Source organism: Podarcis liolepis (assembly GCF_965112155.1).
Source record: "Podarcis liolepis genome assembly, chromosome: 4".
NCBI classification, from domain to species: domain Eukaryota; kingdom Metazoa; phylum Chordata; class Lepidosauria; order Squamata; family Lacertidae; genus Podarcis; species Podarcis liolepis.
In genome coordinates this window covers 77,876,658-77,897,722 of record NC_139558.1, presented here as the reverse complement: position 1 = coordinate 77,897,722, position 21,065 = coordinate 77,876,658, and the positions used below count along the sequence as shown (strand labels likewise).

General features: G+C 43.7%; 1 protein-coding gene across 4 annotated transcripts in view; it reads right to left on the bottom strand.

Moving 5' to 3' along the window:
- SMAD9 (SMAD family member 9) overlaps window positions 1-6,443 on the bottom strand; it is a 38,225-nt gene extending 31,782 nt beyond the window's left edge. Inside the window, exon 1 of one of the 4 annotated variants that reach the window (XM_083498940.1) lies at window positions 6,236-6,443. The gene's annotated coding sequence lies outside the window, so the exon portion shown is untranslated. Of the gene's footprint in view, window positions 1-6,097 lie in introns of all 4 variants that reach the window. The other 3 variants (XM_083498938.1, XM_083498939.1, XM_083498937.1) reach the window with 3 other exon arrangements.
- Window positions 6,444-21,065: the final 14,622 nt, after the last annotated feature.

Sequence of the window (21,065 nt, the reverse complement as noted above, 5' to 3'; positions counted from 1 at the left end):
GATTCAAAAACCCTGGAACCATGTACTAATATAAGCACACAGTTGCAAATATGAATAATGTGCAATGTTACTCCTATATCTCAGTATTGGGGCTTCCTGTTTCCTGAATGGAGAACCGGGTTATCCTTATGTAAGGGCCATCAGAATAAATGACAAAGAGTGACATGGAAAGATGTTTCCAAATCAGGATTGGTATACACAACAAACTTCCCCTCCCTGCTGGACAGGTGCCTGTGCTGTCACATCCACCTGCGTTGGCAATCTGCTTGGGTGCGGAGGCTGAATTAAAGCTCCCCATCAAGAGAGGTGGAAAAATAGGTGATTGATGCTGCCAGAGTTTAGTGGGCAATGAGGAGGAGATAGGAAACCTTCACCTCTGTTTTTAACTAACAGCTGTTTATAATTATGCCTGAACCCAGACAAAATGTTGCTAGTCTTTAGGGTGCTTTATTAAAAGAGGCTATCCTCAAGCCATGGTTTATGAAGTTGGCTTGTTTCCCTAAACCAGAGTTAGCCAACAACATAGCACTCCCCAAAGCTTGTGAACTACAACTCCTGTAATCCCCGACTATTATTGCCCATGCTGGCTGTGAATTGTAGTCCGTAACATCTGAAGGGCACCAGGCTGACAACCTCTGCCCTACACCATAGCCATTTTGAGACATTGTACAGTGGTACCTTGGTTTAAGAACAGCTTAGTTTATGAACAACTTGGATTAGGAACACTGCAAACCCAGAAGTAGGTGTTTTGGTTTGTGAACTTTGCCTTGGAAGCAGAACATGTTTCACTTCCTGTCGAGTGTGTTCCATTTGTAAATTGAGTCCCCCGCTGCTATGGGAAAGCATATCTGGTTTAACAACGGACTTCCGGAACGGATTAAGTTCGTAAACCAAGGTATCACTGTATGTATAAGTGACAAATAAATAATAGCAATACATAATATTAAGCACAGCTTCAGGTTTACAGGCAGCAATAAGCTGTCAATGACTGAAATGGAAGCAAAGCTTCTGATCACTGCAACCACTCCAGAAGCTGGGAGGAGAGGCCAGAAGCCCAGGGTGCATGCATGCAACATTGAACCATACTTTAGAGTTGTGCCTGAATCAGACTATATTCAGATGCCACATTCCTCTTCCTCCAAAGCATGATTTGATCAGGCCAGAGCAACAAACCTAAGCACACCCTCCTCCTTTCATCTCTTCTATCACACATCCACTTCTCATGGAGCTCGCCAGTGACTGGATACTAACCCCAGATACAATCAAGGTGCAAATGAAGGACTGATAGCAGTGTCTAGCTCCCTTCCAGCCAAGGGCCAAGATGTATTTGAGGAGGAGATGGTCTGCCTGAACTGATTTAGCAAAGGGGGCTTTCCAAGAGATAGCAAGGAATCATTAATTTTAGGAACAAAAGGAAAGAGGTTGGGCTACCTTCGAGATACAGATAAGGAAAGAAACATCCCAGCCCCCTCTCGACTAGCAAACAAGGAGGAAACTGTACTTTATTTTGTTAGTAAATTGTCCTTCCTGAGCCTTAGCAAACTTGTTTCAGTCATGCATTATATTTGGACATAAAAGCAGTGTGTAGTTAATAGTTAAGGCACTGGAATAAAAGGATCAAATTGGGAGACACTGAATCTCTGGGGACAATGGCACTTTTATATCTCTCCAAGGGTTCAGGCTTCCAAAATGAAAGTGAAGACTTCTTCAAGGAGCACAGCCAAGTCCTGGCAGCCAGTGGGGCATAAGTAATGACTGTGTGTTGGACTGGGACGCGGGTCGCGCTGTGGATAAAACCTCAGCGCCTAGGGCTTGCCGATCGTATGGTCGGCGGTTCGAATCCCCGCGGCGGGGTGAGCTGCTGTCGTTTGGTCCCAGCTCCTGCCCACCTAGCAGTTCGAAAGCACCCCTAAGTGCAAGTAGATAAATAGGTACTGCTCCGGCGGGAAGGTAAACGGCGTTTCCGTGTGCTGCGCTGGTGCCGGCTTGCCAGAGCAGCTTTGTCACGCTGGCCACGTGACCCGGAAGTGTCTCCGGACAGTGCTGGCCCCCGGTCTCTTAAGTGAGATGGGCGCACAACCCTAGAGTCGGACACGACTGGACCGTACGGGCAGGGGTACCTTTACCTTTACGTGTTGGACTAGAGTTGTGGAGCCCCAGGTTCAAGTCTCTATACAGCCATGAAGCTCACTGGGCAATCATGGATCTAACTTACCAGGACAAAATGATGATAAGATACATGCTGCTTTGAGCACCTAGAACGGCAGGTTTTTTCCAATGTAATAAATAAGTTAGGTACAAACTGAGAATTATTTCAGACACAACTAAAAAGGGGCAGTGGAAGAGTGGGAGCCTGAACAAATTTCTTTATCTTGTATCTCTTTCCTAGTAAAGTAAGGACATATTCCTGCTGCAGGGAAATGCACAATGTATTTTGAATTAGGTAGGCAAGCGTGTGAAACAGGAAGTGCAAGTCTACCTTTCCTCTCCTCTGCTTATCATCATGTTTACTCCCAACTCAGATTTGGCTTAACACCTAACTCCCAGGTGTGCCCAAGTGGAGTTCCTTCACCCAAGGAACACACCTCCACTTTCGGGGAGGTGTGAGAAAGACCTGGACCAGAGCATCTGCATGTAATAAGAAATCATCCTGCCAGCGATGCAGAGCTTGGAAAAGCTCCACTCAGTTGAGTCATCAGCAGAGTAAGCGCATCCTTCTCCTGCCTTCCCTGAAGCTGAAACATCACATAATAAGAGAACTCACCACAGTGTGGTCCTCACCACACAACTTAGTCATGAACCACAAGTTCGCAGTATGTTTCCACAGCTTTTCTCAGCATTACGTTGTCCCAGCTCAAGGCAAAAGTCTTTAAATATTGCATCTTTAAAGCTCACACCCCCATTTTGGCTTAAAAAGGGGAGAAGATTACCAGTGTTACCAATGAACAATCTATGGCCCACACTGCAGAACTGTCAGTACAACCAACATAGTCTGTGTCCCAAAATAAAATATGATTGGATGCCCTGTTAATTGTTCAGTAATTCAAGAGGCGGGGATAATTTGCAGGCTGCTTTGAACCCCATGTAGCAATACAAGGAAGTCTCCTAGAGGAGTGACCAGTGTGGTGACGTCCAGATTTTACTGGACTCAAAGGCTGGTTGAGACTGATGGGAGACGTAGTCCAACGACTTCTAAAGGCTATCAAATTGGGAACAATCCACTGGGAATCTACAATGAACTGTTTTCCACATGGGCTCCATTAAAATTAATGTGAGCTGTTCTAGAACATGGATTAGTACCCAACAATGACAAAAAAAGTATATCTGAACCTTATCTCTAGTATTTGAAATTAAGTGTATTTTCCGCAGCCAATTAACCCACTGTTCTCTCGTATAACTTATGGAACAGAACAATGCTATATCCGCATTCTCAGAATTAGTCCCATTGTTTTCAGTGGGGCTCATTCTCAGGAAACCGTGTGCAGGATTGCAGTGTAAGAAGACACAACATACAAAGAAATTCAGTTGAAGGCATGTTCATTTTAAAGGTCAAACACAAATCAGCCCAACGGCAGCAGCTTTGGCAGCAGCTGAGGCAATTATCAAATCAGAAAGAAGAGCTCTGCGTGGGTGGACTATAAAGATAATCTGAATGGTGACCATTGTTCTACCCATTGCTCTGGGATATACTGCTCTTAAAATAATCTTACTGCAGTACCTTTAGATTGCATTGCAGAAGACAATGGCTGCTTATCCCTAAAGACTGCCTTTTAAAAGTATGTATTTACAGACTTCATTGTGACATCTCTCTCTCTTATCTGCAGTGTCCTTCCTGGACAGTCACAAACCTGATTACATTCCAAGAAACCTGCATATCATTTCCAGACTATGAGAAAATCCATTCCCTGAGGACATGCTACCCCACCTTAGAATATGATTTTGCCCTTTAGAATATGAGCATTTGATTATGCATGTATTACTTCTCTATTTGTAGAAAGGGGGAAGTTATTAACTATGAAATGGAATGTTTAGCGCTGGGAACAAGCATGAAAACACTTAGTAACTACAAATTCGTCACTTCCACGCGTATCAGTAACAGGAATAAGGTTGGATATTTTTTAAAAAGCACCATGGCACCTGCAATTTACCTTCTCTCCAACTTCAGGACAATACCAATTTTGGGTTTCATCCATCAATGGCTACAAGTGGCTTATTCTTTGTAAGGCTTTGGCTTGTACATGACCATTTAATTTTAATAACTTATGTTTTACACTTTGGCCTGAAATATGCTTTAGATGGCAACAGATCCTAGGTGGGTAACCTTGTCAGGCTACGATGTAAGAACATTAAGAAGAACCTGCTGGATCAAGCCCATCTAGTCCAGTATCCTGTTCTCAGTGGCCAACCATATGCCTGTCCGCAAACAGCATTTGAGCACAAGACCACTCTCTCCTACCGTGGTTTCCAGCATTACTGCCTCCCAGCCGTGTAGGCAGAGCCACAGCCATCATGGCTAGACATCTTCCCTAGTGCTCTCTTTGTCCAATTCTCTTTTAAAGCCATCTAGGTTGGTGGCTGTCAGTCCCCTTTGGAAGTGAGTTCCATAGTTTTAACTATGCACTGTTGGGCACACCTACCGGGGAGTAAGTCCCAGTGAAGCTTACTTCTGAGTAGACATGCATAAGATCATACTGCAAATCTTAACCTCAAACTGGGGCCAAGCAGGTTGGAAGTATTATGCTTATGGCACAATAAATCTATTCCATTTTTAAAGAGCTACTTTTATTTTGATGATGTGGGTAGTCTTTAAAGTGCTCCTTTATTTCTGATGATGAGACTGTGCGGATACATTTCCTTAAACAAAATGTATCCATAACATAAGAAATTAAAATATTATTTTTATTTTTATTATTAAAAACACGTAAGAAGTTAAAAAATGAACCGGATTCACTTTTGATTCGCTAAGGAGAGAAAGGAATCAAAATAAAAGAGACTGAGGAAGGCTTGACAGCGTTTAACCAGCCGTGAAAACGTTTCGCCTGGCGACCCTCCTTCCCATCACAATCCCGGCGTCAGTTTGTCTCCTGTCTCTAGTCTCTCCTCCCAAAACCGCCTTTTCGCTGCCTTCTGCAAGGACCTCACGTTGTAAACTTAAAAAAGTAGCGAAGTGAGGAGGGAGGGAGGGAGCGAGCGGGAGGGGAAGATAAAACAGAATTATTCCGGCGGAGAGAGAGATTCGTCCTTAGCGCATTCCCTTTACTGGCACAAAGAGTGTGATCTTCTACAACGATGCCAACAAGGAGCAGTGGCAGCAGGTTAATAATAGACGAGGGCGATGTCACCGCGCGGTCAGTTTACACTACACTGTTTTGTTGGTGATTCCGGTTCCAGAGCGAAGCAATCGCGACGGCTTCGCGCGCCCTTCTGTTGATAGCGGGGGTTACCCCGGGGAACGCCCGGCAGACCGGCTCCCGCTGCGCTCACTGCGACTTACTCTCGAGTAGGTGCGCGCAGGGTTGCAGCCCGCCACGCAAGAGAGCAGGCTAGCCATGCCTGCCGATCCTAGGCATGTCTACTCAGAAGTAAGGGCCACCGAGGATTACTCCCAATAAAGCGGGCACAGGCGGCAGCCTAAGCATCTCTCCATGTGTTTTATGCATGCATTATAGGCACAAGATAGACGAGTCTCGTCCAGCATGGTCAAAATGAGAGGTACTGTGTGTGTGTTCTCGCGCGCGCATACACACATACACGCATCATGGCAAGTCCCCTCGAGGGGCTGGTTCAGGGCTTAGCACCTTCTGCTGAGCCGAGGTTAGGCAGGATGCAGCTCCCGCCTCCAATGAAATGAAGTGCAATGCAATGCAAAAAAGAAACATGAAAAGCTTCCAAGCAGCATCTCATCTGAGGGAGGCTGCAGACAGCAAAAAGTCGGGAGAGCAGAACTCAGACGAAGAGCCAAAAAAAGAAAGGGAAGGAAATAAAAAAAAAGAAAACCCCGGGCGGGGGTGGGGAGAAAGTCTGCGGGTGGCGATGCCAACTCCAGCCAATTTTGTGTTTCTGGCAGGGCAGGGGAAGGAAAGCCTAAGTTTCTTACCTGCCCGTGGGGCGAGCGCCTCTCCTTTTCTCCCTAGCCCGCCGTCTCCCTGCTGGCGGCTGCTGGTGCCCTAACTTCTCTGGAGCGAGTTGCTCTCCCTTAAAAGAAAAAAAAAAAAACACCTCCAAGAGTACTCACCATGCAAAGGGACCCGGCGGCAGTAACCCGGCGGCGGCAGGGGCCAGCGCGAAAGCAGCAGCAGCAGCGAGCGAGCAGGCAGCCTCCGCCGGCGTCAGTCAGGCGGGAGCCTCGCAGCTTGTATTAGTGCGCCGACCTGGAACCCGGCCAGGAATCCCTTCTCTCTCTCTCTCTGGCTGGCTGCTGGCGGAGTCTGGCTGGCCCGCGAAGGCGGGAGAAGGGACGGGGGGGGGGAGGGGAAGGGAGGGGTGGCAGTGCGAGGAGGGAGGAGGCAGGTCCTCTTGGCTGCTTGGCTGACCCTGAGGAGCAAAGCGAGTGCTTTCGCTTTTGTTTGGGTGGCCCCTGCCTCTGCCCAGGTGCCCCCCACCTCCTGTGCCATGCAGTCGCTAACCCTAAAGTCCTTCCCGGCCCTACCATTAGGCATAGAGTGGGGCTGCCGTCTCAGGCAACTGGGTTTGGGCAACTGAAAGGACTGGAAGTTATTATACAGTATACATGAGGCATCCAGCCCAACCCCCTGCAATGCAGGAATCTCATCTACACAGGTAGCTATCCAAGCTGTGCTTAGAAATCTCCAAGGAAGAAGAGTCCGCAAACTCCCGAGAGAGACTGTCCCGCTGTTGAAGAGCTCTGGCTGTCAGAATGTTTTTCCTGGTGTTTAGGCGGAATCTCCTTTCTTGTCAAGCAATCATTTGGGTCCTACTCTCCAGGGCAAGCTCACTCCATCTTTCATATGACAGCCTTTGAAATATTTGAAGATGGCTATTATATCTCCTCTCAGTCTCCTCTTTTCTAGGCTAAACATACCCACGTCCTCCTCACAAGGCTTGGTTTCCAGACCCTTGATCATCTTGGTTGCCCTCCTATGCCCACGTTCTGGCTTGTCAACATCCTTCTTAAATTGTGGTGCCCAGAACTGAACACAGTATTCCAAGTGTGGTCTGACTAAGGCAGAATTGTTGTTGTTGTTTAGTCGTTTAGTCTTGCCCGACTCTTTGTGACTCTATGGACCAGAGCATGCCAGGCACTTCTGTCTTCCACTGCCTCCCGCAGTTTAGTCAAACTCATGCTGGTAGCTTCAAGAACACTGTCCAACCATCTCGTCCTCTGTCGTCCCCTTCTCCTTGTGCCCTCCATCTCTCCCAACATCAGGGTCTTTTCCAGGGAGTCTTCTCTTCCCATGAGGTGGCCAAAGTATTGGAGTCTCAGTTTCAGGATCTGTCCTTCCAGTGAACACTCAGGGCTGATTTCCTTAAGAATGGAGAGGTTTGATCTTGCAGTCCATGGGCAGAATAGAGTGCTACTATTACTTCCCTTGATCAGGACACTATAGTATCTGGAAATTCCATCTATCTATGCACACATACAACTGTTTATATGTATAATAAAATCTTTAAATGTGTTTAATATTTGATATTTTACTTCCAGGAATGAGAAGAGACACTTTTGAGATTGCCAGCCTCAAGCACCCAAATAACTTGAGTGGCCTTAGGGTACAAGGCACCTTGACTTAGCGAGAGGGGCATGATTTGGTACTATCATGCCACCACCTCCACTGTTGTCAGAAATCATGTCTACTCCTGCCCCTCCAGGGGAGCCTGTTACCTTGCCTGTCCCATCTTCCTCTGAGAAGGCAGTAATGCCTCCTCCATCACTCAGGTCACAGAGATGCCAGTGCAGGCATGAACAGACACGACTGGTTCAGCCTTCCTGGAGAAGTGTTAGGTTGCTTGTCCAGTCTAAGGATCAGAACCGGAGACTTTCTCAGACCACTGGATGCCTTCCCGGGTTCATCTGTGTTGGCAACTCCTCTTTCCTTGCACAGCCAACTCCAGCCCTCAGGGCCCATGACATATAAATTATAAGGGGTAAGAATAGCCACAATCACTTCTGGTTTTCGCCCTGCTCACTTACGGCTCTGTACCCACCCATTGCTAGTATATGGCCCCTGATGAATTAACATGTGAGAATGTGGCCTACACAGCCACTCTTAATTTAATCCAAAGAAGTGGCCAACTTGCTGCCTATTGCACATTCCTGATGTTTGCCAGATTATAGACAGTTTTATTTGTTCTCTGGTCAACAATATATGCAGGTCATTTTCTCAGCGTTATTGTTAGAGGAAAGTAGATGTGGATAGGTGGACAGCTTGATAGAGTGTTCTCTTTTTTCAGAAGTATTATTCAGATCCCTACATGGATTATAGCTGTCAACTTTTCCCTTTTCTTGCAAGGAATCCTATTCGGAATAAGGGAATTTCCCTTTAAAAAAAGGGAAACATTGACAGCTATGACATGGATTCTGGGCATATTGTGGAGGAACAAGATACAATAGAGTCTAACTAGGTCACCAAGTCTAGGTCCTGTCACATACCAGATTGTACCCTAGAGTACATTGTTCAATGCAGGGAACATCAATGTGGCATATATGGGCATGCATTCACCTGCAGATGCCTTCCCTGATGTCTGCAGTGTGTTCTCCCTGTTCCACCTTTCCACTTCTGAAAGTAGGCATGAAAGAAGCATTCTGTTGTAGCCAATATAATATTTTGCGGTGTGTGCTTGGTTTGCACTTCGCTTGTGGTGACCACAACAGTTTCTCCCGTTTGCAAATATTTTCACCAATGTCAAAAGATTGGCAATCTCTGGTTTAATGAATAATCTCTGCTTTTCAAATGTTGCAAGCCATGTCATTTGCCCTGGAAGGCTAATCCACATCATAGCACATCTCACAGGAAACCCTTCGCAGCAATGAGGTGTCAGTTTATTAAAAGCAATATTATGCAAGAGTACTGGTACATTTGCTCATTTCTGCCAAGAGTCATAAGAGACCAACTTTGACTCCTCCCCTGACTTCTAAATCTTCCATCACACACCCAACGCCTTGTGACTCAGAAGTCCACCCTACTTTGGGGAAATAAAACGAATGGGCAGAATTCACCGGTCACTCTTCCTCCTCAAGCACCATGAAAATAAATGAAAGCTGTACAATACTATATTTGTACATCTTGTATTTAAAGTGCCTGAGCTAGGTTGAGTCCAATGAAACTGGGTAACATTAAAGCACTGGTTTCACTCACAGTATGCAGCTGTTCTCTCAAATGTACACACCTCAGCTTAACTGTAGCTTACATTTTCAAACTAGATGAAAGATGGTTTGAGGGGAAATGCACCAAACAGCAGTATTGCTCAAGAAATTACAAAATTGGTATCTATTGTGGAGCCTGAGTACATGGCAAGAGGTACACGGTTTTAGCCCAGCTGGCAATTGAAAATGTCTAGGCTCCACTCTCCCTTCTATGGTTCTTCAATTTAAAACCATACTTGTACCAGACAGCTCTTCAGAAGAGGACTAACATCCGAGAGTCCTTCAAAGAGGGAGCTGCCCTCTATAAAATAGGAAACGTCATCCCCAATATAACAATTCAAACATTTTTATAATAAAATCATAAAAGAATCGGGGCTTCAGTCTTTAATTGGTGTTGATGTGCTTATGTTGACCCAACATAGACAGGCAATGAATTTTACAGTTTTGAACTGGCTGAAGCTTATTGTCTGGCTGGAGGTTCCATTTTTAAAAGCAAAATAATAATTAAAAAATCAAATGTTTTCCATCCTCTTCCTCGCCACAAGACTTAAAGCACCATATGCTAGCTGAGAGAAGCCCCATGTAAGTATGCACTAATGTAATAACTGAAAATTTGATTAAAATAACTCCTGTAATGACATCTTATCAGAATGCAGAATGAAGACAAACTTGGTTATTCCAGAGACAGATTTATAGCACTGGAAATGCAGATAGAGCTGATGGACTTTTCACCCTTCAACTCCAATGAAGCTCTCTTGAGTGGAGGGAGGGATCCATAGATCCCCGTCGCTGTTGAAACAAGGAACTTGAAACACAAAAGTCTGGGATCAGACAGACAAGTATTGTTAGGTTGGCCTCTGAAAATACTGGCAGGAAAATGTCTGGAAATGATTTTTATTCTTAAATATTTAGAATACATAAACATTAAATAAACACCTTGGTTAGCAAGTGTCTGCATGAGATGACATGTTGTATGAAAGAAATTAAAAGAAGCAAAGGAATAATAAACCAGGGAAGTGACAGCTATGTGAATTGTATATAGAAAAACCCACAACAGTGGAGGGAGAACAAACCCAATGCCAGATTTTCTCAACAATAGGCAAGAAATTAACAGGACTCAGCTGTTTACATTTTCCATAAACATTAAACAAATTAGCCTTCCTAGCCTTTCTGAAAATGGGATTCGGTGAGACCAGGATGCAGAATGCCAGCTGATGCCAACTCTTGCCAATTAAATCATCCCTACTGGGGATTATGGGACGCGAGGCACTGTGGGTTAAACCACAGAGCCTAGGACTTGCCGATCAGAAGGTCGGCAGTTCAAATCCCCGTGACGGGGTAAGCTCCTGTTGCTCGGTCCCTGCTCCTGCCAACCTAGCAGTTTGAAAGCATGTCAAAGTGCAAGTAGATAAATAGGTACCGCTCTGGTGGGAAGGTAAATGGCATTTCCATGTGCTGCTCTGGCACACCAGAAGTGGCTTAGTCATGCTGGCCACATGACCCGGAAGCTGTACACCGGCTCCCTCGGCCAATAAAGTGAGATGAGCGCCGCAACCCCAGAGTCGGCCACGACTGGACCTAATGGTCAGGGGTCCCTTTACCTTTTACTGGGGATTATAAGGCTAGTCTTATAATTTTATTTAAAATTTCCCTTTTACCTTGGGGTAGCGAGTTTCTAAGCAGGCAAATGGTGGGCAGCCACATCACCTTCCCTCAGGTGGTACAGGACCCAGGGTGGCTTGGAGGTTGTTGCCAGAGGCTGTCCCTCCCATTCTGTAGGACTGCATCAGTCTCTTCCAACCTGGTGGCCTTCAAATGTTTTGGACTACAACTTTCATCAGCTGCTATCAACATGGCCAATGGTCAGGTATGATGGTGTCGTAGTTGGAGACACCTTGAGGACACATTTATTGTCTTTGATGTAAGTTTCATGAACCTCCAACCTACACTTGGAACTGTGCACAAAAGATAGGGTTTCCACACAGTCGCTTCCAACTTTTGTCCAGTAACGTTCTGTTAAACTACTGTACAAGGCAATCTTCCTCCCTCCCTCCCTCCCTCTTCGTTCGTCCGTTCATTCATTCATTCATTCATTACCTATATTTATATAAAGCCACCAAATCACATTGTTCTCTGGGTGCTCACAAACATAAATGATGAGAAATTACAATTAAAACAACAAAGCAACATGCAGTCCATGTTTCCAGAAGAGAGAAGAATAAAACCAAAATCGCAACACATGATAAGTGGTTTAAAATATGGATGAGAAACATGTGGTTCTCCAGATGTTGTTGGACTCCAACTTCCATCAACCTCATCCAGCATGGCCAGTGCTCAGAGAGTTGTAGTCCAGCAATATCTGGAAAACTGCAGCTTAGTCCTGTGCTTTACAACACACACATACACATTCACGTGGCCTGAAAAGGTCATAAACAAGGCGATAGGCAAGCTTCTGTGATAAAGGCATCCTTGCAAGTGTCACCACTGAGGAGGCCAGCTGATGATTAAATAGGAGGGAGACCAACATGTATTCTGCTCTGAGATCTTTGGAGGGATGTTGAGATAAAAATGCCTTAAATGAGTAGCTGAAGTAGTTGGAAGTACAGTTGACCAAATGCAAAGCCTTAGAGGCAACACTGGGCACCTTAGAGTGTGGAAAGCGGCAGAGTAGTCAATTCCTAATGAACCTCACTTTTGACAACTTTGTGAGACTCTCTTGGCCAAAGCATTAACAGAAGCTGGGAAAATGTCTAACTGGTTTCAATACTTTTGAAATTGTGGTGTGTGTTTTTTAATTTAAGTGTTAAGCGGGACTTGTTCCTGCCATTTCCAGAAGAGACTCAAATAAATGGAGATTTTTTAATTTTATTTTTTAAAGAGCGGTCCTTCTTTTTGGCTTGCAGAAATGGCAAATTGAGAGAATGCCAGGGTTTGGCACTTAGTGATTTAGCTGACATGCTTAACTGTGCTTGAGATGTCTCCATGCTTGCCAAGGCCCAGTGGAAACGACTCAGCAAACATTTCCTTGATTAACCTCCCTTGACAAAGGTGTTCACATTTGTAACCCTCTCCCACAGGATTTAAATAATTTTGGAGGAATATTGAAATATTAATACCATTTGTTCTTGCTTTATATCTATGCTATCTTTTTCTTATTATTTTATGTATGACTGTAACATAGTATGCATTGACAACGAGATATAATAGAAAAACAAATAAAAAATATTATTTAAAAAACCCTCTCCCACAGAGAGAGGGAGAGCATTTTCACATGACGTGGTAAGTCAAAGTATGGCTTCCTGGAACAGAGCAAACATGCAGGCCCCCAGAGAGGAGCCCTCAGCTGCTTTGTTCTTCCTCAATCCTTTTCGTTTCTGTGCCAAGGTTTGGCTTAGCATGCCATCCAAACTGGAGCTTGAGATTAAGATCTCCTCGCTCAACACGAACTATAGCCAGGGTTCCTGCCTGGATGACATGTTAGGACAACTCCTGACTTTGCTCAACATGGCCAAGAGCAAAAAGGGTCAGGGATGGAAAGACCCCTGCCAGTTTGGCTTATTGTGTTGTGAGAACCAGCCTCACTCTTCTGTGCCATATATTCAGTGGTGTAGCATGGGTTGCCAGAACCCGGGCAAGACAAGTATCCTTGGCACCGCCTGTCGATAGGCTGGAATGAAGGAGCAATAGCTCAATGAGCTACCTGAGTGGCAGCTGTAGCGCCCCATGAGCGTCCAGCATGGTGGAGAGTGGGACGGGAGATTGGTCGGGAATGGGTATCTTTCAAAGATCGTGCAGAGTGCGCCCTAGCAGCTGTCCATCATCCCAAACTGCCCATGCAAACACTTGGAGATTTTCTGTGTGAGGGGGAGGGCGTGCTCTTATTTATTTATTATTAGTACTTTTCTTTTTCCTTTTGAAATTTCCCACCCCTAAGAATTTTGCGCCTAGGGCAACTGCCCCTGTGGCCCTATCCATGCTATGTCACTGCCTACATTAAGTGAATGTGTGCCAGCATTTGGAGCAGAAATCGAATTTATATGGCAGCCCGCCTAGGTTCTACAGCTTACGTTAGGAATGGATTTGGGGGCACAGCTACAAGTTACCATTGTCTGTTCCTTAGTAGAAGTAAAAGTTGAATGGTCTCCCTGCACCCCTGCCAATAGTAAAAATATAATAATTAATCAAACTAGAGAGACTGTTTGAGTAACCTCCTTTCATTGCGAGTTGCAAATTGCTGTCTGAGCCTCACCGTGCCCCATAATAGTAGGCAGAAACCATGTTTCAGATGTAGTACTTTCAAGCCTATATACAGGCAGAGAGCCCGAGGACAAACTTCTGGTTTGTTTGTTGTACCGGGATGGGGGCGGCGATGCTGATAAGCGAACAGTTTCTGATTAGCAGTACTTTATATTTCAATAGGGTCTTTCATCCCAGAATTATGAAGTATTTACATCAAACAAGCTAGATTCTATGGCTAGGGAAATTTAAATAGGCGAACTATGAGGAACAAGCATTATATCTGCCTTGGAATTTCTCTCTCTAAAATTCCCTTGCATTGTTCACATCAATTAAGTTGTTAGCAGTGCTAACAACCTCAATGCCTCTGACAATTCATAGTAGATCAAAGTACTGATGGCTGTGCTAGTCCTACAGAGATAGCAATGCAAAAATCAGCTAAATGATCTATTTTATTGGACCAGTCAGTAACCTAATGGTGATGCACAAACTTCTCTGTGTCAAAATAAATATTAAACAACTAAAGTGCATTCATTTCAGTTTCTGTGTGTGTTTAAGCTGCATATTAGGTATGGACAGAAGGCAGGCATGACAGAAGACAGGCATTTCTTCAGCGCCAGTGGTGGGAGCAAGCCTGGGTACGTAATATGTTGAATGGTCCTTAGCTCAAAAGTAAAAAATAAAAACAGCTTGCAAAATGTTGACTCAGTAGGTCCCAATTTGTTTCTGTCAGCAACAATATGAGATATGCTTTGACATGGCCGAGAAACAGCACGGGGCAGGGCATTTGCACCATAAACACACATTTTAAATGGTATTCCATTTTGTTGTGTACAGTGGTACCTCGGGTTAAGTTCTTAATTCGTTCCGGAGGTCCGTTCTTAACCTGAAACTGTTCTTAACTTGAAGACCACTTTAGCTAATGGGGCCTCCTGCTGCCCCCACGCCGCCGGAGCACGATTTCTGTTCCCATCCTGAAGCAAAGTTCTTAACCTGAGGTAATATCTCTAGGTTAGTGGAGTCTGTAACCTGAAGCATATGTAACCTGAAGCGTATGTAACCCGAGATACCACTGTATTGTGTTTTGAATTGTTGTGACCAGCTTCCAAGTTCATGTACGATGATAGGGCTGTGATATAAACCTTGTTTATTTATAAGTTCAGCTTTCGTTGCTGAGTTTGCTTAATGTTGCAGGATAAAACATTGATAGGTTTACACATTAATAAGCTTTTGACTAGGGTGCGGGCACATGCTGTTGTGTGTTCTTGGGTGGGAAATGGGTCGAATGGTCATAGTTTCATAGAAAGCCAAGTGTGGTATAGTGGTTAGAGTGTTGGACTAGGACTTGAGAGACCAGGGTTCAAATCTCCACTTGGGCATGAGGTGAAGGCACATCAGGTCCCCAAACAGCACACTAGGTCTCAATCTTCAGCAGTGGACTAATAGGTTCTAGTGAGATAACATTTCATCCTCTTCTGTTGCAACAGCAAGCATGTAGCACCTCTGCTTGGGAAGAGACAAAAATTGAAGAAAGGAATGCTCCCTTGCCCTCTGCTTTATAGGTAATCATAAAAGGGCTTCATCTGGTCTTGATGATTTGTACAAACTGCACGGGGTTTCCATGCTGTGATATTTGTAATGTTTATTGCTGAGACTTCAGCTGGGTAAGTGCCGAACGACTCTGCTCAACCAATCAAGCAATGAATATTGCTTTACCACCATGGCTCCACAGCCACTAGAGTGGCTTTTAGGATGATAGTGGTCTGCTTGATTGAAAGCCACAAACGTATTTCTAGAAAAGAAAAAGGGCCCATTTGATTCTGTTTCAAAGATACAGAGAGACTTACATGCACTCCAAAAACCTAAATCGTTCACTCCTAGTTTTTTGTCTGTTTGATGTGCATTAATATACTATGAAAGTAGCTGCTGAGTATGTACTGATGCAGTCCAAAATATTATTCAGAAGCGTAACCATAAAAACAGTATCAAGACATATTCAAAGGTTAGGCTTTTCCGGGACAATGGATGGATAACAGCTATTGAGAAATGCTGTTGTTTGATGCATTATCTTTTCACCAGCTTCCGTCCAATTAAAAAAATTAAGCTGTGGTTCCATGGAGATGCAAACATTTGAGACATCCCTTGCATGTGTGTGGACACCCACAGGTGACACCTTCATTGTTTGGGGGGCGGGGTTTGCAGACATGGGACAACAAATCAGGTAATGAGCATTGAGTGAACTACCTCCTCGCCTTCTCTCCAGTATGTACAAGTGCATATGCGACTTGCTCAAATACAGTGCCGGGAAAACGACCTTGCTGCATCTCAAGCTGCTAATATGTTGCACAGCCTCAGTCTCCAAGTGTATTAAACCACAGAATTGTAGAGCTGGAATTGTTCCTGAGGGTCAACTAGTCCAACCTCCTTAATTCAGGAATCTCAACTAAATCATACATGACAGATAGCCATCTATCCTCTGCTTAAGAACCCCAAAGGAAGGAAAGTCCACCACCTCTTGTGGAAGTCTGTTCCACTGTCAAACAGCTCTTACTTGCTTTGGAAGAGATAACAGGGATGTCAGCTGTACTCTCACCCCTTCCTGTGGAGCAGGAAGCCTCAGTGGAAGCTTTGATCAGTTGATAGAGGAGGCAGAACAGGACCTGGCAGTGACTGAATGGGAGCCAGTCTTGTTGCCTAGAACCAGAGGCACAGTCTTGTTGCCTAGAACCAGGCACTGCTTTTGGAGATGAGATCACACCCACCCATCCTGACAGAGCATGTGTTTGCAACCTCAGCATTCCTCCAAGGCCTTGTCTTTAAAAGCTTGGCAAGAAGGGCAGGACAGCTTGTTGGGACACCTGCACTGCTTCTGTCCAGTTCTGAACTTCTTGCCTTGCTCCTGAACTGTAACCCCTGAGCCTTGTGTCTGCTGCTGAGCCAGCATCATTACTTGCTGAAAGAAATGTATTTTTCTTACCTGCAAGCAAGAGCCTCTGTCTGCATGTATTGGGTGGGAGCTAAGACATGGCATGAGACTGGCTGTCTATTTTCGCCTGGCCTCCAACCTAGAGGATTATAGGCTATGGCCTGTGGATCTCCCTGCAGTTTACTCTCCTGGTGAATTATTCTGGTGTGCTCTAGTACCCGGTTCACAGGAGTCCTGATTCAACAAACCTGACAAGGACTGAGAGAACTTTCCATGCAAGAATGGGCAGGAGGCTACACTGAGACCTGTGAGTCTGGTACACATCTCATAAGCTGTTTCTTCCTCAGCAAAGATATTTGAGCTCAGGGGCCCCCATGTAGGCAAAGGGGTCCAGTTACCAATACAGTGGTGCCTCGCAAGACGAAAATAATTCGTTCCGCGAGTCTTTTCGTCTTGCGATGTTTTTCGTCTTGTGAAGCACGGTCCGTTGCAACTGCGCCTCTTCAAGCGGCTTTAAGAAAAAAGTGCAAGACGTTTTCGTCTTGCAAAGCAAGCCCATAGGGAAATTCGTCTAGCGAAGCAACGCAAAACCGAAAAACCCTTTCGTCTAGCGAGTTTTTCGTCTTGCGAGGCATTCGTCTTGCGGGGCACCACTGTACAAGCTTGTAGACTGACTCTCAGGACATCTACTGATGTATAAAGAGCACCCTGAACTTCACTTTCCTTCTGGTTGATAGTGACCTCTGTGGTAAGCATTTTCAAGGCAGCCTTGAGTATGTAAAGAATCTCCACATCAGGTGGCATACTGGAACAGGAAATAAAAAATGCAATGATATTTATTCTCAGAAGAAAGGCCGGTGCTGTTTTCATGAAATCACTAGCAGAGTGTAATTTAAGGAGCTTGGTGTGCAGATATGAAGTTTACATTAACACTCTGAAGGTCAAATAAGCATGCAAGGTCAAATAATTATATACCTAATTGATTAAAAGAGTACAGATTACATTACTTCACTTCAAAATGTCTACATTCAGAGACAGGTTGCAGTCATTGGACTTGTATTTAGGTTTTTTGTTTGGACAAAGGATGCTTAAGACATTTGATCATTTTAGCTTCTGTTTGTTGTGCTGCTAGTACTATGAGTTTATTATAAAAGGTTTGCAAATGCTAATTTACAGTTAGTAAGTATGCATGTTGCATCATGAAGCTGACAAACCAATCCAAACTCTTGCCGTAAGACATCCCATAACTAAGGGAGCTTGGGCCATGGTTGAACTGCCTCTTATAAATTTGTTTCCTATGGTTCTCCAACAATCAAAATCTCTAATAAAATATGTTTTAAGGCAGTATAGTGAGTCAAGAGCAATTGCTCAGGGTACATTGAAATTTCCAGTATTTATTGGTGCTAAGCTTGTAGGATTCCTTTGTATATATTACTTTTCTATGAAACCTTTCTATGAGTGTCACTAAAATATGTAAGTTTTCAAAAAAATTAGGTTTGTACAAGTATTCAGGGACATGATGAAAAGCCACTGCTAAAAATAATTGCAATATCCCTTTTATTCTCAAGCACAATGACATGGTCTTGATAAAAACTATTTATGAAAGAAAAAAAATCCCTATGCACATACAACATCTTCATTTAAAGGTCCATTCCTGGGATGCCAGCAAGATTTCACTCTCATAACTCATCACCTTAAAATTAAAGCATGTGAAATATTTCAGTTATTTCATAGACGGGTAAACTGAGCCATGGAGAGGCCAGTGAGCTGTTTAAGATTACAGAGTCATTAATGTTGCCAAGAATAACAGCCAAAGGTTACAGATTCCTATCTGTCCTCCTTGCTGGTACACTAATTATTCCTGTTGTTTTTGTTTATAAAAGGCATTTAGTTTAATAAACTCTTAAACAGGAAATATGAGATTGTCATTACAAACCACTGGACTATTAAACACCAAAGTTCATAATATACAACATTTTCAGATAGGAGAAAATTGGACTTGACAAATAAGCCATGAAAACTGGAGATCAACTGGAGAATAACTTGGGAGACAAAAATAAAAGTGAAATTAAATCTTATTTCAAAACAAGAAGAATGGATGCCCCTGCTGTGGAGACTTCTTACCTTCCTTAATGAGACTTTACGAAGTGCCCTTTTTAGGATGTTAATAGACAAAAGGGCTCATATTTACTATCTTCATGGCTGAAGAAGAATTTGAAGCCGGGTTCTCCTGCTCAAAAATCCAGCATTAGCCCCAACACAATCTTTGACTAGGGTCATATGACTAGGGTCATATTTCAAAAAGTGAAAATCCGGACACAAAAGTTGTTGAGCCAAAAAATCAACACTTCTGATGTTTGAAGGACGAATCCTGCCTATGTCTGGGAAATTCCAGACGTATGGCAGCCCCATCTATGACCATCGGGTATAGCTCTGAATATCACGTTTTGTTTTTTAAAAAAGAAAAGAAGTTGAAAAACCCTACCTGGTATGTTAACACACAGCAGACCAAAAAAATGAAAAATAAAAAAAACAAGACAAAAGGGGAAAAATGGGAACCAAAGGTGGACAAACTGACCCAGAAAGAGCACAATGTATCTTTTATCAGAGGTACTACCCCTCCTCTGACACCTCAAACTCTCCATTGAAACACTAATCATTTCCCGGACGCATCCAGTCAACCTCTTGTGGTTAATTCTAATAAGTAAAGTTGAGCAAGGCAAGGGTCAAGGGGGTGGCTGGTTGGCAACACTCCTTTATGAGTTATGAGGTTACAAAAATGTACAGTGGTACAGCGGGTTACATATGCTTCAGGTTACATACGCTTCAGATTACAGACTCTGCTAACCCAGAAATATTACCTCGGGTTAAGAACTTTGCTTCAGGATGAGAACAGAAATCGTGCTCTGGCGGTGCGGCAGCAGCAGGAGGCCCCATTAGCTAAAGTGGTGCTTCAGGTTAAGAACAGTTTCAGGTTAAGAACAGACCTCCAGAACGAATTAAGTACTTAACCCGAGGTACCACTGTATAGGCAAATTGGCACATAGAATGAATTAATAACCTGTGACATTAAAAAAAGAGATTAAAATTAATTTTAAGGCACTTGGGGACTGAGTGGACCATCCTTGCTGTTATAGTACTAAAGTTTAATAACTGTAGTTGCATAAGTAGCAATAAAAAAGGGGCTGGAGTTTGTACTCCCACCCCCCTCCCACCATGCACAATTTCATGACTTATTTTAAAATAATGTTTTGGACTACAATCCACAGGGAAATATTATTCTTAACAATCATGTTATAGCACTTTCTAATCTATGAAGTGGTTATTTACATGCTGTTTAATGGTGCATTTATCTTTAGCAGTTTCTCATAATGTATGTTTGACATGGATATATGTCAGAGATGCATGCAGAACATTTGACTAACGATTTAGTTATATCCGAGCCAATTACTATCTCGTTTAGTTTAACTGCCTGAGTAGTCCTCAGGGCTTTATATACATTGGTATTCAGGATCAATTACAATATCTCTGGCAGGTTTACCACAAATTAGTTTCATGCTGCAAACAGAAGCAAATCCACAGATTAGTTTTTAAATTAGGACAACATCTGAAGGGCTACAGGTTCCTTACTCTTGGTTTATGTGAAATGCCTGGTGGGATCTCTAGATTTATGTGACACTGTGAAATGTAGCAGAAACGTGAGTCATATAAATCAATTGGCCGAGGTGTAGCTGTGTAGAGTCTTGCAGAGTCGACACCTCCCCAAAATACACCTGGTTCACCCCACACATTCATCTTTTCAGAGCTATATTTGGGGGAGGGGGTCATTTTGTTGCTGCTATAAATAATTGGCAATCAGAAATTCTTGTCAATCTACTAATCATCCAGAGGATATTCTGCTTGCCCTGTTTTAGAGTTTTCAGGTAAGATTCGTATAAATCAGTTAGTTAGCACCACCTAGTGTTTGATTGTGTTTTTAAATATATACGTATGTATCATGCATCTTCTCCTGGCAACCTAGCAATTTGAAAGCACGTCAAAGTGCAAGTAGATAAATAGGTACCGCTCCGGCGGGAAGGTAAACGGCGTTTCTGTGAGCTGCTCTGGTTCGCTAGAAGTGGCTTAGTCATGCTGGCCACATGACCCAGAAGCTGTACGCCGGCTCCCTCGGCCAATAAAGCGAGATGAGCGCCGCAACCCCAGAGTCGGTCACGACTGGACCTAATGGTCAGAGGTCCCTTTACTTTATCATGCATGTTGCTTTGGGTAAGATTAGATCTAAGCTGGTGATTATGAGTCTTGGATCTGAATCTTTACATCACCTGCCTCTAGAGTCCCCTGCTACATCCCTAGGACTCTGATCCTTATCCTTTAGCACCACCCTTATTTTATGTATGCCACTACATCAAAAACACTACAAGTGCATTGTGTATGTTTTAAAAGGCTGTTGCTTGGTAAAAATAAATAAATAAAATAAATAAATAAATAAATAAATAAATAATAAGAAAGATGTGACTTACACCATAACTGTAAAGTAGGGTATAGGAATAAGTTTTCCAAGTGCCAAAAGTTAAAAGAAAA